Genomic DNA, 19,161 nt, shown 5'->3' on the forward strand with positions numbered 1-19,161 from the left:
GCGGCTGGCTCCGGGAGAGCAGGGGGACACCTCATTCATCCACCACAGGGCCTCACCTGGTAGGTCCCGAGTAAATGCAGAATGAGTGGCGTGTCCAGGTGTGCTGGGTTTCATGCGGTGTAGAAGAAACCCCACAGAGCAGAACTCTGTAAGGGAGATGACACGAGTTTTGGCCACCTCTTAGGTATAAAACAGAGCTTTGGCCCTTTTAAGCACTGCCAGTGACGTGTAAGTAACCAGGTGTTCGTGAGTCAGGCAGGAACCCAGGTCTTAGGTAGGATTTTTGGTGATTAGGTGTTGGGCAGTGAGGACAAGACCCCACCCTCCAGGTGGAATTGCCAATTTGCTCCTGAAAGAAGGAGATGCATCTATTTCAGCCATCCTGGGAAGCAGGTGGGAAATGAGGTGGCCTTGGGACAAGGGAGGGAACGTGGAACATTGACCTTGTCTGAATGTGGACCCTGGAGACTGGGTGGGGGCAGCTCGGTGACCACAAAGAGCCAGGCCAGGTCCCAGGAATGTCTTTTGGGGCCCAGCGAGTTGGTGCAGGCACTCCCACAGGTAGATGATGCTGAGCTCAGACCCACTAGAAGGTGGCCCAAGGAGAGAACCACCTCTGATCAACACTCCCCAAAAAATCCAAGCCAGAACACAGTAGGGCCGTGAACATTCCCCCAATAAACCAACAGCTTTTCTAGTGCTGGTCCTTCAAAGACTGTCCAGCCAACAGCCAGAGGCTGCCTCATTTCACAGAATTCTGCTTACCTTCCAGAATCTTATGGAACAGCAGGCATGTGGCCTCCCCTGCCCTCTGCTCACCACCTCCCTGGCTTTGGACTGGGCATCCCAGCTTGTGACAAGCATTGCTCGTGTCTCTTCATATGAGGCATTGGAAGGGAAGCAAATGAACTACCTTTGACTCCCCCCACAAGAGCTGACATTAAACAGAAAACCAGAATTGACAGAACTGACCACTTCTAATAAAGGTGATTTAAGAAGGTCTTCTCCCCAGCCTTCGTATGCCTCCCCCCTCATCCTCCTCTGACCCAGCGCTCACAGCCCTTTAGGGCAGCTTCTGTCTCCAGCGTGTAAGCTCCTGGGTCACGTCTTTGCACCCAAGGTCAGAATGGCAGAGGCCTGTAGACACTTGTTCAGTGAGTGAAAGCAGTGGCCCTGTTGGGAGAAGCAGGAGCTCTCTGGAGCCCATAGAAGTTCCTCCACTTGTGGTCAAGAATCAGTGAAGGGAGGGCCCTTGAAACTCTTCTGGACCAACCCTGTCACCATTCTGCAGATGGCAAAGCTGAGACCCTTGGTGGGCAGGGAGCAACGGGCTCAGGTCCCGCAGGGGGCAGGTGGCAAAGCAGGTGCGTTAGCCCACGTTTCCTAACAACAGCCCAGGACCCTCTTCTACCTGGTTGTCTAAGATGAGAAAGAGGGTCATGGGAAGAGAAGGGGCTCCACCAGGGATACCCAGCTGATCGGAGACAAGGCTGGGACTGGAATGCAGCTCTCCTGCCTCCTGGGACTGGGTTCTTTCTTCAACAAGAAGCTGTGCCTTTGGTCAGAACCCCAACAGTTTCTGCCAGTGTTACGCATGCTTTAAAACCTTGACCCCTAAAGCAGAAAATGCAGTGTCTCACCAAAGCACCCAACTCAAGAAGCGAGATAAAAAAGTAATAAAATGGGGTGCCTGGGTAGCTCAGTGGGTTAAAGCCTCTGCCTTTGGCTCAGGTCATGATCCCAGGGTCATGGGATCGAGCCCCGCATCAGGCTGTCTGCTCAGCAGGAAGCCTGCTTCCTCCTCTCTATCTGCCTGCCTCTCTGCCTACTTGTAATCTCTGTTGTGAAATAAATAAATAAATAAAATCTTTAAAAAGAAAAAGGTAATAAAATGGGGTACCTGGGTGACTCAGTCGGTTAAGTGTCCGACTCTTGATTTTGGCTCGGGTCATGATCTCAGGGTCCTGAGATCGAGCCTCACACTGGGCTCCATGCTGGCCATGGAGCCTGTTTAAGATTGTCTGTCTCCCTCTGCCCCTCTCCCCTCTTAAAAAAAAAAAAAAGTTATAAAATGAACCTAAGGAAAGGAAAAGGAAGGAATTGATAAAGAAAAAGCAGAAGATAAAGAATTAGGGAACAGAGAAAAGCAGACACAATAAATGTGCCCAAGAATTGTTATTGAAAAAGACCAATAAGACAGACAAACCTAGGGCAAGATCCAAAAAAGAAGACACAAATATGAAGTAAGGAATGAAGAGAAGATACAACTAGAGACATGGAAAAGATGATATTAAAAAACGCAAAGATGTTTACACTAATACATATGGACTTCTTAGCAAAAAGTACAGTATTTTAGGAAAACACAAATTATTAAAATTAACCCGAGAAGGAGAAAACACAAACAGCCCAATCACTTTGGCAGAAATAGAAAAGGTTCTTTTTTAAAATTCTTTTTAAATTTAAGATGTTCATTTAGCTTTCAGGCAAGTCTTGTTTCTTTTTGTTTAGGGCAAGTTCTTCTAAGCCTTCAAAGGACACATATTTTTGTTATTAAACTGTTCCAGGATATATAAAACTAAAGAAAATCTTCCCGATTCATTTTTTTCCAAGCTAGCATAATCCTGACATGAAAACTTAACAAAGGTGTACCAAAATGAAAATTAAATGCTACTCCCACAATTTATTAATAGCCATGCAAAAAAAATCTTGTTTCATTGATCAAACAATATTAGAAAGAATAATATACCATGAACAAATAAGGTTGATTGCAGACTTGCAAGGATGATTCAGTTTTAAAACACTGGTTGGGAAATCATAGTAATCTATCAAAAGTTGAAAACCATACAATTATATCAAAGCTGTGGAAAAGGCATTGGATAAAATTTTTTTTTAAAGATTTTATTTATTTATTTGACAGAGATCACAAGCAGATGGAGAGGCAGGCAGAGAGAGAGGGAGAGGGAAGCAGGCTCCCCACTGAGCAGAGAGCCCGACGCGGGACTCGATCCCAGGACCCTGAGATCACGACCTGAGCCGAAGGCAGCGGTTTAACCCACTGAGCCACCCAGGCGCCCTGGATAAAATTTAATACTAACTCCTTACAATATTGCTCTTGGTAAGTAAGAACTGAAGTACACTCCTTTGATCTGGTGTCGATCTTAAATCTTCAGTCGACATCATACTTAATTGGTAAAATACTTGAAACATTCTTTATTAAAATAAAAAACATGTCAAGGAAACCTGTTATCACTGAAAACTGTTCTAAAAGTTCGAGCCAGTTCCAGAAGAAAAGATAGAGACCCAAGACAGATAAACACTGGGGGTGGAGGGGAACGGACGACACCAAGATTATCATGAGCCGGGTATATCCTGAGCCTAGGAAATCAGCTCATGTACCAGAACCAGTGAAAAGGTTTGGTGAGACAGCTGGGAAACAGATGTCTAGAATCAGTATCTTTCTAGATTCAGTAACTCCCCACTACCTCTCCCATCAAGTACAGGTTTTTCAGGTTGGCTTCTAAAGCTGTCCTCAGTCCGTACCCCCAACCTGTGACCTTTCCAGCCTCATCACCCTGACACCACCCGGGGCCATTCCCCAAACCTGCCCTGCTCTTTCCTATCCCTACACCTTTACTCAAGCTCTTCCCTTTCCAACTGCCCTTCTATTCCTATCAATTCAACACCGCATCCAGTCTCCACCCTCTCCCCTCAGAGCCTGCTCCCTTACGAAGTGTTTCTAGGCCCTTCAAGTCTTTGTAGAATTGGCCTCTTCTGCAGGTCCCTCTGCTCCCCACCCTGTCCCAGTGCAAAGGGAGCCTCAGGCCAGGGGAACAGATAAGCTGGGGGAGACATCACTCAGGATAAGATAACACTTACTTGCGCCAGACGCTCTTTTACAAACGTTAACTCATTTTCTCAACCTGATGACTCCATGAGGTTCAAACAACCGTCATACCCAAGGAACTAAGGAATGAAGAGGTTAAATAACTTCCCTAAGGTCACATGGCTAGGAAGAAACAGAGCTGGGATTTGAAACCAAGGGGACTGGGCTCTACCCTAAGCTTCTTTGGTGATGGTACAGGGTGGGGATGTGGGTGGGAGAGAATGAGCCAGAAGGACGGGAGGATGGAGAACCAGGAGGGTAAATTTCTCAGGTTTGCAGCTGGAAGGGGTGAGCAGGTTGGAGCAAGGAAGAGAGAGTGGGGGTCCAAGATGGGCTGCCGGAAGTCAGGACAGAAAGTGGTTGTCAGTGTCCATTTGGGAAGAAACTGGCCAATCTTGGTCCGCCAGACCACCTGGACTACAGGCTCTGTGGGGTAGGGCTGCCCCGGCCTGGCAGGTAGACGGTGCTCAGAACTCCTGGTGCGGGGAGCAGGACACAAAGGCCATCCAAGGCCCATTTACCGGTTTTGCTACGTACTGAACTGCCGTGGACCTCTGGGCAAGCCACTCTACCCTAGCCTCAGTGGTTCTCAAATTGAAAAGAGAGCTCTTAGCTCAGTGATCTCGAAGACTTCCCAGAGCTCATACCTCTCTCTGTGTGCATAAACTTGAAGGATAATTTAGCTCTGAATAGACGGTTCTACCCGAAGGTCCGACTGCACCCGCCCCTCTAGAACTTCCACAATCAGTGCTACAAGGTGAGCTGCTGCCTGGAGGGCTAATATGTCCTCCTTAGGACAATGGCAGGCAGTTGTCTGAGCTTCTAGCCTCAGTGGGGACTTGGGTCAGCTCCAGCAAGGGTTCAGGACTGGGCCATCATGCCATGGGTTCATGCTATTCCCAGTCCCTCCTCCCTGCCCATGAGGATGGTCACTGCACAGTGAGGAGCTGACAAATGGCCACATTTATCTTACAAATAATCCTGCTTCCGAGTTCCCTGCTGCTGGGGGATTCCTTTGTGTTGTCCATGGCTCCAATTTCATCCAGCAAATGTCCCTACAGTCAAAGGCCTATGGCTGCATTTACCTTCCTTGTACAGGCCACAAAAGCAGAGAGTCTGAGTTATCACTTGTGGTGGGCAACAAAGGGACGGATGGATGGAACACATGTGCAACATCTCCAGCCTCCTGCAACCTCCCCCCTCTCTGCCAGGCCCTGGGGCGGGCTGCTCAGGACCGTTACTCCAATTAATCCTCACAAAGTACAGAAGTCCCAATAAACTTGATGAGATCTTGTGGGGGAAGTCACAGGGAGGCTCGATATAGAAAGGAAGGTAATAGAACACAGCAATTAAGAGTATCCAGTCTGGGGGCACCTGGGTGGCTCAGTCAGCTAAGCATCTGACTTCAGCTCAGATCATGACCTCAGGGTCCTGGGATGGAGCCCCTTGTCAGGTTCCCTGCTCAGCAAGGAGTGTGTTTCTCCCTCTCCCTCTGCCCCTCCCCACACCCGGTCATGCTCACTCTCTCTCTCAAAAAAAAAAAAAAAAAACAAAAAAAAAACACCTTCAAAAAAAAAGTATCCACTTTGCTCAGGCTTGGATCCTTGCTTTACCACTTACTAGTTGTGTGGCCTTGAGAGAATTTCTTAAAGCATTCCGAGCCTCCATTTCCTCAACTATAGAATGAGGATAATAGCGGCCAACACTTATGTAGAGCAAACAGTAGCTAACACTCAGAGAACCAGATACACCCAAACTCATTTATTCCCACAATAACCCTATTCAAGAGCTACCTATTATCCCTTATTTACTTGGGGGAAACCAAGGCACAGAAAGTTTATGTGTCTTGCCGCAGTCCCACAGCTAGAAAGGAAGGAAGCCAGGTTTGGAACCCAGCCAGAGTGGCTGGCCGGTCTGCACTCCCCACCCTCACCCTGGGCCACCTGCCCTGGTAAGAGGAACACGTGTCTTCCACGGGCACTGGGAAGAGTCGGCGAGAAGATGCGTGCCCCTCCACCCCGTGCGGCACCGTGTCAGCCCACAGCGAGCACCTGCCCAAGACCGAAGCATGGGCCCCAACCCTTAACCCCACAGTGGTAACCATCACCTGGGAAAAAAATGGTAATCCAACACCAAACATGTAGGGCATGCATAATGCTAAACTTCTTTAGACCAGGTAAATTTCATTTTATGAAAAAGTAAAAAGAAAACGTCCTCCTCCTAGAGGCATGGGGTGCTTCTCTGCCCCTTTGGTTTGGGCTCAGCCACAGCCTTGCTTTGGCCAAAGGGATGTTAGCAGACGTTCAGCCAGCAGCAGCTTATGGTATGCTGGAGTGGCTGGGAGCCACTTCCGCCATCCCTGCGGGAACAGGCTCTGGCTGGCCTGCTGCCAAGAGCGAGGAGATGTGGGTGGCAGAGACGGCCCTGGCCTCCAAATGGTACAATGCCCGGCTTTGAGTAGCCAGCCCCCACTCAACCCCCAGGTACAGGTACAAGAAGAAATAATTGTTGTTTCAAGCCCCGAACTTCGGAGTGTTTTGCTAGGCGGCAATATTGTGGCAATAGCTGATGGATACAAGACTCTCTAAGTGTTAATAGTGTCTTGTTTTCATCATTATTCTCTGCTTGAGAATACTCGGCCTGGAACTTTCTAAGGACACCTGTCCAAATCTGAGCAGAAGATGGACACCATCTGGTGGGGATCCACCTCTGGTGGGAATCCACTGCTTGTGAGAATCCACATCTGGTGGGAATCCACCTCTGGTGGGAATCCACACCTGGTGGGAATCCACAGAGTAAACTGAACCCTCACATTTGCTTTGATGGCACTGGTGGGGATTCCATTGCTCTGGAGTGTATGGGCACTTCTCCCTTTGCAGTCTATGCCTCAGTATATTTCAGGCATGTCTCCAGGGCTGGGGACTTTAACAACTGTTCAACACAAGACAGCTAAGATAGTACTGCTCCTTCTAGCTCTAATCCAGGCCTCTAGACTCAATGGGATACCAGAATGGATGCTTCTGAATTCAATATGACTTCAAACACACATTTATATCTTCTTTTTTTATCAAGGAAGAAATGATTTATATCATTTGCAATGGCATTGAATGTCATTGATCGCATATGATGTATTTGCATATAAATGATTTAGGTTAACACAATTTCTCCTATTAATAGCACATCCTGGACAATTCGTGTGTTGCTGCCCCTTTCCAGAGAGAATAAACAAGACTTGGCCTTGTTCACTATTAGCAATGAGTCCATGCAGAGCTTTCATCAAGACAAAGACTTCTCTCCAGAAGAGAGAAACTTATTCAAAATAACTCACTCTTTGTAACCCTGAGAAATAGGAACCTACTCCTGTTATATGAATGAGGAAACTGAGGCTCAGAGTTGAGTTTTGACTGACCTAAGGTCACAGAGTAAGTGGTAGTACAGGGACTTCAACTCATGACACATGACTTCTAGTTAAATGCTACTCTTTTTTTCTTTAACATTTAAAAAAAAATTTATTTATTTATTGACAGAGAGAGAGAGATCGCAAGCAGGCAGAGAGGCAGGCAGACAGAGAGAGGGTAAGCAGGCTCCCCGCTGAGCAGAGAGCCTGATGTGGGGCTCGATCCCAGGACCCTGAGATCATGACCTGAGCCGAAGGCAGAGGCTTAACCCACTGAGCCACCCAGGTGCCCCTAAATGCTATTCTTGAAGGGTTACTCAGAATGTCCCCCTCAAGGGTACAAGCCCTCCCAGACAGTCTACAAAGTCTTCGTAATTACAAGTGTGATGCCAGCACATGAATAGACAGAAAACCAATGGGACAGAATAGAAAGTCTAGAAATAGACCCAACTATATATGGAAATCTAACATATGACAGAGGTAGGAGCTCAAATCACTTGAGCAAATATGAACTTTCTATTAAATGGTGGTAGGACCAATGGAGAGCCATTAAAAAAAAATAAAATAGATGGATTCTCATACTATATACCAGAATAAACTCCAAGTGAATCTAAAATCTAAATGTAAAAAATAAACTGCAAATACCAGAAGAAAACACAGGTGAATTCCTCTCTCATTTGCAGGGAAAGGCTTTCTAACCATGACTCAAAACCAGATAGATGCACAAACCACCTACAAAAATTAGCTCAAAATGGGTCAAATACCAAAGTATAAGGGGCACCTGGGTGGCTCAGTGGGTTAAAGCCTCTGCCTTCAGCTCAGGTCATGATCCCAGGGTCCTGGGATCGAGCCCCACATCGGGCTCTCTGCTTAGCGGGGAGCCTTCTTCCTCCCCCTCTCTCTCTGCCTGCCTCTCTGCCTACTTGTGATCTCTGTCTGTCGAATAAATAAATAAATTTTTAAAATACCAAAGTGTAAGACCAGAAACTATAAAACTCACAGAAGAAAACAGACATAAATCTTCATGACCTTGGATTAGGCAATACTTCCTTAGATATGACACAAAAAAAACAAAAGAAAAATTAGATCAATTAAACTTTATAAAAATTGAAAAAATTTCTGAGCTTCAAAGGATGTCATTAAGAAAGTACAAAGATGGCCCAGAGAATGGGAAAAAATATTTATAAGTCACATATCTGATACATGGCTTGTATCTAGAATATATAAGGCACTCTTACAGCTCAATAATAAAAAGACAAATAACCCAGTTTAAAAATGGACAAAGTATCTGAATAGAATAGATGTACAAATGGCCAATAAGTCCATGAAAACACATCCAACATCATTAGCTATCAAGGAAATGCAGCTCAATCGCTTCTCGGCCTTTTGGCTAAGATCAAGTGTAGGAAATGCAGCTCAAAACCACCATGAGATACCACATCACACCCATTAGGTTGGCTATAATCGAAAAAGGTTATGACAAGCATTGACCAAAGATGAGGAAAATTGGAACCCTTACACACTGCTCGTGAGAATGTGAAATTGTGCAACCATTTGGAAAAGCCTGGAAGTTCCTCAGAAAGTTAAATGTAGAGTCCCCATGTGATCCAGCAATTCCACTCCTAGGTATCCACACAAGAAATATGAAAAATTGTGTCCACAAAAAATATATACTCAGATATTCAAAGCCCTATTATTCATAATAACCAAACAAGTGGAATCAATAGCTACTAACCCTATGTATCAAGAACTTGTAAGAAGTAAAGGGAAAAGACCAAAAGGCCCATAGAAAAATAGGCAAAGTTCACGAACAGAAAACTCACCAGAATATACATGGGAGGGGGGGAAAACACTGAAACTAAAGAGATGTTCAAGTTCACTCATAATATTAGAAATGCAAATTAAATGCAAAATGATACAACTCCATATAGAGGCTGTATATCTAACAAAACTATACGTGCATTTACCCTTTCAACAAGCAATCCTACTTCTAGGGATTTACCTTGAACCTATGCACACCTTCAGCTATACACAAAGGCATACAGGCAGGTTAATCATCACAACATTATCTGTAACTACAAAATCCTAGAAACCATATCGCAAGGTGCAAACGTAAAGAAACAGGTGAATCAACTGTGGTGCGTACACACAGTGTATACACAGGGCTCTGTGCAGCTGTAGAGAAGAATGAGGAGCTGGTGGGCATCCCTCTGGCACAAGTTTAGCTCAGGAGCTGCACACTGGCCTTCCCAAGCCCTTGCGGTAGGTTGCAGAACTGCACACAGGCCAGAGCCCTTAGGGAAGTTCAAGTTCAGGTTCTAAATGACCAATGGAAAGCCGCAGAGGGACAGTGGTAGGGAAGGGACAAAAGCAGATTACTGATCCTGGAGGTGCCTGACTTTGGAATGCTCAAGATACAAAGAAGTACAGGGAAGGTGTGAACTCCAGGGTGTGCCTGGGGAGAGTGTGGGGCTGAGGCAGGCCGAGGCTGACAACTGTGAAGGAAGTGACCTCCAGAGAGGCTCAAGTTAGCACAGAGGGTGTGTCAGGCTTGAGGGGACACGAAGCCACCTGTACCTGCTCTACTCCCAGCTGTCTCCAGAGCCAAACCTGGGCTCCTGAGACCAGAGGCAGAGGGAGGCGAGGAAGGAAAGGGAGGTAGAATTTGGAGTCACGCAGGCTGAGGTTCAAATCTTGGCACCACACTTCCTTGCTTTGTAACCTCGGGCAAGTAATACAATCATTCGAATCTCCACCTCCCTTTTATAATTGGGAAAAGAGGGTATCTATTGGGAGTGAAACAATGGTGCTTGCTGTGACTGCAAATTCTCTGCTACCCTTCTCATGGGGCAATGGGGTCTATATTGCCTTGCCTTGAGTCGGGGCCACCTTGGTGACTGGTCAACCAACAGAGCAGAAGCTTCCTGAGAGGTTCCTAGGAGTCCGGCCCAGGGCACTTCCTGTGCCTCATCCCAGTCCACAACCCCAGAAGATGGGTACTGTTATTATCCCCACTTTACAGATGAGGAAACTAAGTCTGCAAGCTGTTGACGTGCCCCCCAAGGCCCCACAGCTGAAAGTCATGCTAGTTAACAGTTTTGTTGCACTTACTATCAACCAGGCGCTGGTCTAACACAAGGCACTTTTCCAAACGTTGTTCACTGTGTTTTATAGATATTGACTCATTTAATCCTCAAAGACTTGGTAAGGTAAATTCTACCATCGCCATTTTACAGATGTGAAAATTAAAACACAGAGATATAAGGTACCTGTCCAAGGTCCCACCACTAGTAAGAAGTGGAGCCATAACCATACCCAGGCATTCTGGCATTTCCCCAACATACAGGCACTTGGTCTCTTCCTGCCTCTGGACTGGAGGTCCCTAGGCAGCAAGAGCTACCCGAGTCCCTCCCTCCCCTGTACTGGTCCAGCACACAGCAGGTGCTCAGAAAATGTCTGCCAAGGTGAAATGAGTCAAAGAAACCATCTCAAAGAAACTTCGGTTCCAGGCTCACCAACATCTCGGAAAAGCCTTTCATTATGAACTCCATGAAATAACCAGGCCAGATTTATCCATTTTTTTTTAAATTTTTTTGCTTGGATGCAACTTTTTCTTTTTTATATAGCCCATTTCTAGGTAGGCCCTATGTACACTAATGGGGGGAAATGTGAATCCAATTAACTTCAAATTTAGCTCATAATGAACTTATCTCATTTTGCTACCAGCTCGGTTCTCATCGTGTGGCAGTAATTAACCACTGGGGGTTGTCACTCCCAGACACATGACACAGAGATCCTCCCAGCCCCTTGCTTCAAACCCTTACAGAATTCATTACCCTGACAGTATGAAAACCCTTCACTTTGAATACCACAGGGCACCCACCAAACTCCCCCTCTATCTACCTGACTGTGTGAGTGAGAGAAAGAAAGCCACCGAGAAGCATGAATTATTTCAAACAAGACGGGAGGTAGGGACAGCATGCTGGAAAGGGCTCGATGGCCAGAGTGTGTCTGCCCGCCTTGACAGCCCTGGGCTGGAGGTTCTGCCCAGAGGAGAGGGATCTCCACACACAAGACCCAAGCTATGAGGGGTATGGTGGAGCTGGCTGGGAAAGGAAAAATCCCAAATCAGCCTATCAACTGGGGACCCTTAATGCCCAGGAAACAGCACACCCCAGATGGGAGCAATGGTGACTTGCTGTGTGACCTCAGGGCTCTCCTCTCAGGGCTCTGGCTCATTTTCAAAAGAAGCTGGAATTCTAGTTTCACTTCATTTGGAAATCTCCTGCCTACGTGGATATTGATGTCATCCGGTTTTTAAAACAGAACTGTCCAAGGGTCATGGTTAGCCCCCACGCTGCCAATTTTCCACCTTTACTCAGCCCCCAGCCCTCGGGTCCTGTATGAAGCCCGCCCGCTGCCTACAGTCACCACCCCCACCGGCTTTACCAGCTGCCGGGCCTGCACACGTCATCTGTCCAGGGAACCACCCTGTAGGGCAGAACAGGCCAGAGCACAGTAGAAGCATTGCCAAAGGTGATTTCTGGGAAACCGGGGCCTGAGCCCCCAGAGCTGTCTGAACCCCCTGCCTCTGGGGACAGCCCCGGCCTCCCCGCCATTCCTGCTTCAAAGCTACCCCTCCTCCCTCATGCCCCGAAGCCCCGAACCCCTCCTGCCTCTCTATCCCCTCAGTGTCCCCTCCTCCGTGGCCCTGACCTGCTCATGATGCGTCAGGGTCTTCTCTTTCCCCTGTTTCCTGGCAACCTCCTTCCAGGCCCCGTGCCTTAGCCCTTCTGCTCCAGTCAGCCCAGTCGTGGAACCACTCAGCCCACCCTGAAGGACAACTTGGCATCATCGAGGAACTCCATGAGGGCTCCGAAGCCAAGGCTTCTGATCCTGTCTCGGTCCAATCATTAAACCAAAACTTAGACACTTCTACTTCTCCAGTGTTTCCCAGAAAACCCTCCCTCAGTCCCAGAACCATGAGAAACCTTTTTGTGTATTAAGAAACATTCTTTAAGCATTATTTAAAACCTTTTTTTAAAAAAGGTTGTAGAGGTGGGAAGCCTAGCCTTTTGATGTCACAGGGCACTTTTGAACAGGAGCACCCAAGAATCAGATCTGTAAGAGAATATACCCATTTGGTGATTCTTTACTATTTGAATAGAGCTCAGACACGGGGAAGTATGCGTTAATGTGGATTTCTATCCAGTAGAAAAGATAAACCCAAAGGTTTGGGGTTTTTTTTGTCCCATAGAACATTAACCAACTTTGTATCTAATCTAGCAATTTTATTCCAGCATTTAAAAAAAAAAATGCTGACCTGAGAGATGATATAAGCCCCTGGTCCCCAAAAGCTCTTGGAACCACTCTTACTTTTTATAGGTTCCCTTGTTAATTTATGAGTGGAATAAAATCTTCACAGATTCCTTCTATATTTGTACCTGAGCTATCTTTTCAACTTTTTTTTTAAATTATACCTTGACACTTGTTATAGGAAAAAGTCCGCCATGCCTGAGCAACATGAGCTGAAGATTTTCAACCGTCATCAAAGCAGATGAGAGTAAACAGCTGCTACCTAAATGGAGGGGGGAGAATGAGCCCCACGCCCACCCGGGACACGGGGCACAGGGAGGGGACTGGCCCTGCTCCGCAAACGCCGCCGTTTGCATACATGAAGCGCACGTCACCAGGCCCATTTGCTTCAGCTGGCATTTGAAATATGTGACACTCTGAACAGGGCTGCTCTCAGATACCCCTTTGTCCGGACCTACCGGGAGTACAGGGTGCACCGAGCCAGGCGGTGTGGAGGGGGAATGTTTCACCCAGAGGGGAAAGGCGGCCGAGCTGCCAGCCCAGCCTGCCTGCAGATGACGCTCAGGCCGACTGCAGTTAAGCCGCGACCTGTCCTTCGAGCAGCCCTGGCCAGCTCCTAGGAGCGCGCTCATTAGCTGTTGGTTTAGATGATATCACTTACTTAGAGGTAATAACCCAAATTTCTTTGCCAGTAATAACCCAAATTTCTTTGCCCGAATTTAGTTAATTGTCCCCTTTCACTAATTCTAACTGGCTTTCCTCTAATTGCCCCGGCTCCAGATCGAATCTGGCTTCGTAGAGCAGGGAAGACAACGCTGAGAATTCACTCATCAGCGTGCTGCTTACTTCTGCAATCTCAACGCCCCCCTTCCTTCGTTTGAACCTCATCTACTTCCCTGGAATCCCTGGGAACTTCCAGACTCCCCACGCTATGTTTCAGTTTTGAGAGAATGCTTGAATTTTATCTGTCTGGTATTCTAGAACAGACACAGGAGCTCGGTCCATATTTCCATGAACATTCATGACACCCACTGCCTTGAACTAGCAACTGTTTCTCCAGTGTAATAAACCTACAAAGGCAGGGTCCTAATGAGCAAGGCTGCAAAACGGCTCTGCCATGCTCCTGGCTCCTGACCTCCCTGCCAGGATAAGCACTGCTCCGGAAGCCAAGAGTTACAGCAGGACGATGGGGAGGGCAACTGCAGGCTAGCTCAGGTCTTCATTCGTTCATTTGTTCACTCATTCACACATGCATTACATGCCACCTACTAACTTTGAATCCTGTTCCCGGATGCTCCAGAGGACCATGGAGAGCATACTAATAGTGGTAAGAATATCTGCAACAGTAACAGTTACCATTTATTCAGGTCTTACTGTGCACCAGCACCACTCTACAGGCTTTGCATGTATTATCTCATTTAAGCATCACAGCCACCCTGGGAGATACGAACTTTCAAAACCCCCACTTTGCAGGTAAGTTACCTAGCCAGAAAGAGGCAGAGCTGGATGCAAACTGAGGCTGCCTGATGCTAGAGTCCTGCACCTGTACCTCCCCCCTCCCCACACTATTCTCCTTCAATAGGTGGATTACAGAATACAGAACACATGAGGCACCTGGGTGGCTCAGTTGGTAAGTGGCTGCCTTCAGCTCAGGTCATGATCCCAGGGTCCTGGGATGGAGCCCCATGGTGGGTTCCCTGCTCAGCAGAAAGCCTTCTTCTCCCTCTTCCTCTGCCGCTCCCCCTGCTTATGCTCAATCTCTCTCTCTCTCTCTCTCTCTCTCTCTTTTGCTTGCTCTCCCTCTATCTCAAATAAATAAATAAAATCTTAAGAAAAAATACAAAACACACCTCTCCTTTGACCAGCAAGTCTACTTCTAGAACTTTACTGGTGGACATATGCAGAAAAGTTCACCAAGATTTACATTTAGTGGAAGGAAGGGAGATCGGGGCTGGGGGGACACAATACAATGTCTACCATACTGCGTGGGTTAAATAAATTATGATGTTTCCCTCTGGTGGAATATTACAGAATTTTGAAAAATGAGGTAGATGCAAATGTGTGGATTGAGGAAAAAAGCTCCATGACACATTATTGTGTGGATAAAACAAAGTACAGAAGAACACTGTGTACAGTATGATTCCATTTGTGCTAGTAAGAGCAAACAAAAGGTTTATGCTGACAGATGCATAAAAACGTTTCTGAAAATATACACAAGGCACTTAACTGTGGGGTGAGGGGCTATGGGGGGGGGCTACGGATGGGATAACTGAGGTTGGGGAAAAGAGCGTTAGTTTTCATTTTCTATTTTTCTGTATGGTTTGAATATTTAACCACATACACGTATTACTTTTTATTTGAAATTAACTTTTTGATTTAAAATTAACTTTTTCTTAAGAACCAGACATTGTCTGCGCCCCAGGGGCCCACTCACGGTCTCCAAGGAGAGATAATAATGAATCCAAGATCCACAACGGGTACAATTTCTCCCCGTCCTCTACTCCCACCTCAGCAGGTCTCAGGCTAGTGCTGTCTTGGAAGGAACGTCTTCCTTTTGAGGACAGCATCTCGATGGCAGGAGGACCTTGGCCAAGTCACTTATTCAGAGCTCAGGGTCCCATCAGGCTGGCACCCAGCCCCCACATAGACAGGAAATACCACAATACCCTGCCACGCGGAAATGTACCATCAATGTCAGCCCTGACCATCGGCTATGAGTAGCCGGAAGGTGAACACGAAGCCTGTCCCTCGAGTCCCTGCGGGCACCAGCTCTAGAAGGTCCAATCCTCGTTGGCACACAATCCCAAAGGGCTTAGTGGCTTAGTTTCCCAGCCCCCAGCAGACTGAACACAGCAGAATAAAAAGAGGGAGAGAGACTTTTAGAGCCAGGCAAACTGACATTAGAAGAAGTGACAGGTGACAGGTGAGCAGCAAGGATAGAGACACAAATACAATTTAATAAGACATAAAGTCCAAACCTCAGCAGTGTGGGGTGATCGGTGGAAGGGCAAGCTGTCTGCTTACAGAGCTCCAGGAGCTTTGCCGCCATATGGGGCGAGGCTCAGCAGGGTGGCCAGCCCACAGAGGTGCAGCTGGGTGCTGTCATCGGGGGAGAGTGAGCTTATGTCCCTCCAGGGTGACTATGTGCATCTCTTATCTGAGAAACTGAAATGACAAGTATTTTGAAAGTTGGCTTGGGACCTATATAATCAGATGGAACAGATGGAGAAAAGCCCAACTGTCCATTTCAGTCCAGGATGAGTCCCTGGAGAACCCCTGTACAGTGCAGGGTAACAGAAAAGACCGCCAGGAGATTAACTTACTGATGGGGAGACCCACCATGCCCATTCCTGGTTACGGTGTGCGCCCACCCACGCTTGTTGGGGAATATTGAAAATGTACCTTGGCCTCCTAATGTTTCAGAATCATGGAGTCCCATGGCTGGACTAAAACTTGGAGGTGTCCCCGTCCTCCCCCACCACACACACAGCTGATTCAGCGCTAACAGCAACCTCATCGCGTTTTCCCACCCAGGGTTGCTAAGGTGGAACACACTTTCCAATTCTAACTGTTTGGAAAGTCTGTCTTCCTGAGAGTTGGATTCTACATAAACTAAGATGATTGCAGGGCTCCTGGGTGGCTCAGTCATTTGAGCATCTGACTCTTGATTTCAGCTCAAGTCATGATCTCCAGGTCCTGAGGCCGAGTCCCACGTCAGGCTCTGCGCTTGGTGAGGAGCCTGCTTTAAGATTCTCCCTCTCCCTCTCCTCTGCCCCTCCCCACCCCTGGTCACATGTTCTCTCTCTATCTCTGAAACAAAAAACAGAACAAAACAAAAAACCCCAAGATGATCACTAAATGGAAAATGGAATGAACTAATGATATACAAAGAAAGTAGAGGTTCTCTGAGGTGACCTTCAGCACGGGGCAGGGGGACATGCATCTCTGTAAAAGGGGGACAGTGTGGAATGGTGGCTATGGACAAGGGCACAGGTTGGCTCCACACTTGCTGGCTGTGTGGTCTCGAGAGTTGCTTAGTTTCTCTGTGCCTCAGTTTTCTCATCTGTACACGAAGATTGGATTAGAGTTGCTGAGTGGATTCAATTAACAAACATATGTCAAGCCCCTGGCACAGGGCCTGGCACAGAGTGGGCACACAGTCATGCCACCATCACTCTGGAGCTCCCCAAGAGGGTGACCAGACCTGTTCCCATCAAGCTGCTGTCGAGGGCACAGTGGCCCCCACTGCTGACATAGCCACGGGCACGCCACCAGCCAGGAGCACCGGGTCCCGAGTGCTGCCACTAGCCTGCTGTGTGACCTTAGGCAGATGCTCCCAAGCTCCCCTTCCTCGCATGTTGAAGGAAGGGGGAGGAGCACCCCCAATTAACTCCCCTCCAGTGGGGTGACTGTGCTCACCCAGTGAGCCTGAAGCCTGGCCTCGAGTTCCCCTCTGCCCAGTCCCCAGGCTGCGGACACACTGTGCCTTTAGCCGCCATTGTCCTCTGTGCCCTACTCCTGCCCGCTCCCATGCCCATGTTTCACAAACTGTGAAGGATGCCGGGTGAGAGGGAAACTCTACTTCACAGAAGGTGGAAAGCCTCAGAACCACTCACCAGCCCACCCCTGCGCATGTCCGCAGAGTCACCAAACACACACGGGACGGACAGACAGTAGAAGCTTGCTCACTCAAGCTCTATCTGCCAGACACTCTTCCAAGTGCTTTGTGCACAGGATCTCGTTTAATCAGGACAATCCTATGAGGTAGAGATGAGGATGATGATGACGACGACGACTGGCGGTGGGGGTGCTGAAAGGCTGAGCGTAGTAATTAAGGACACAGACTCCAGGAGCATCCAAACCCCACTCTGCTAGTCACTGGTTGTTCTGTAACTTTGAGCAAGATACACCTCTGTTTCCTCATCTATAAAATGGGGCTAATGATAACACTGCCTCCCGAGACTGCTTGAAAGGACTGAATGAGTCGGGACATGAAAGTGCTCCCCAATGTTCGCCATGCCTGTCATTGCCTCCAGTATCGAGAAGAGGCAACAGAGGCTCAGAGAGGTGAAGTCACGTGCCCAGGGTTGCACAGGCGTGAACGGGGCCAGGTGGAGGCGGTGGGGGCAGGATTAGAATCCCTGCCAGCCCATGCTCTTAACCACCAAGTTCCTCATTGATGACATGGTGGGAGGGACCTACTGGGCCCTTCAACCTAAGGGCAAGAAATCAAGGTTGAAGGGTCGTGTGTGAAGGTAGGCACCACCAGCCTGAGACTGAGTTGGAAAGCCCTCCACGTCCTCATGGCGCCTTCAGGCAGGTCCTCTCCCCTTTCTGAACATTTTCGTCTGGGAACCTGAGTCCCAATCCCAGGCCAGTCACGTGGGAGACCAAACAATGCCAGAGATGTGAGGCATGCACACGACCAGGTTCTTAGCCCAAATTTTATACCTGGCTGACAGCCTGTTTAGTCTAAAAAATAGCCAACAGGCGAATGCCTAAGCCAGGAAAGCCTCAGACAGGCTTCTGATCTCTTGCAAAGGGACTGAGGCCCGTCTGGTCCACTGCTGGTCCAGAGGGTAACGGGATGGTGGACGTCACAGGGATCCAGGCCTGGAACTGAGAAAGCCCAACCAGACAAGCCTCCCGACCCTCCAACAGTTTCCCCAAACCAAACAGCGAGGCCACGCATTAGAGGCAAGCTGGGCAGGTGCGATGCTTGTCAGGGAGAGCCAAGCCCGCCCCGCAGAGGCCCCTCCCAGGTTCGTGGCAAATTAACGTGCTGCAGAGAACATGTATTAAATTCCGCTGCCGGAGCTGCAAGCCACCGGGGTGCTGGCCACCCCCTCCCTCCCTCCCCTCCCCTCTCAGACAGGCTGAATCAGGGGTGAGGACTTCTGAGAGGCCCGGGGTAGCTCAAGCTCTTGCTTGCCAGCCATTGCCAGTTCTGGGATCAGCCTCTGCCCTGCCCTGCCTCCTCCATGGGCTATGGAGTCTCAAAGGAGCTCACAGAATTGAGACTGCTTCGTGTACCATGGGGACAGAGCACTACTGAGCAGGTGCATTATGTGAGGACAAATGCACAAGTCAGGCTTGGGTTCAGTTTGCTGGTTATTTGCCATCTCAGTGCCCACAGCTGGGGAAACTGAGGCTCAGAGAGCCTCAGTGTCCTACCCGGGATCCCACACATAGCAAAGAGCAGACCTGAGATTCAACTCTGGTGCCGGACTGCAGGCTCCCTGAAGAAGGTACTGGAATTGGGCCTCTGTGGGTAGGGCTCCTACAGGGGGGGTCAGGATTGGGGCTCAGGCTGAGTTGTGGCAGGGTGGGCAGTACCAGTGGGTCCCCTCACATCCATTGGCGAGCCTTGGGGACCTGGGTGTTTGAGACTGGGTCTGAGCATCCTCAGAAGAAGACAGAGAGTTTGGGGTGATGTGGCAGGTGGCTGGGGTACAATATGACATGGCCAGGGTCCCAGAGGTGGGAACTGCGAGCCAGACTGAGCAAAGGGCGCACTTGTTCTGTGAACTGACTTCACATAGGCTCTCGACCACTCGGTGGGAAC

The 19,161-nt window shown here is 48.4% G+C and overlaps 1 protein-coding gene across 5 annotated transcripts in view; it reads right to left on the bottom strand.

The window, feature by feature from the left end:
* The window catches only part of PAX5 (paired box 5), a 188,381-nt gene that overhangs the window by 37,452 nt on the left and 131,768 nt on the right, over positions 1–19,161 (bottom strand). The gene's annotated exons all lie outside the window — the stretch shown is intronic.

Source organism: Lontra canadensis, unplaced genomic scaffold, assembly GCF_010015895.1.
Source record: "Lontra canadensis isolate GAN:19392208 unplaced genomic scaffold, GSC_riverotter_1.0 scaffold19, whole genome shotgun sequence".
Classification (NCBI taxonomy): Eukaryota; Metazoa; Chordata; class Mammalia; order Carnivora; family Mustelidae; genus Lontra; species Lontra canadensis.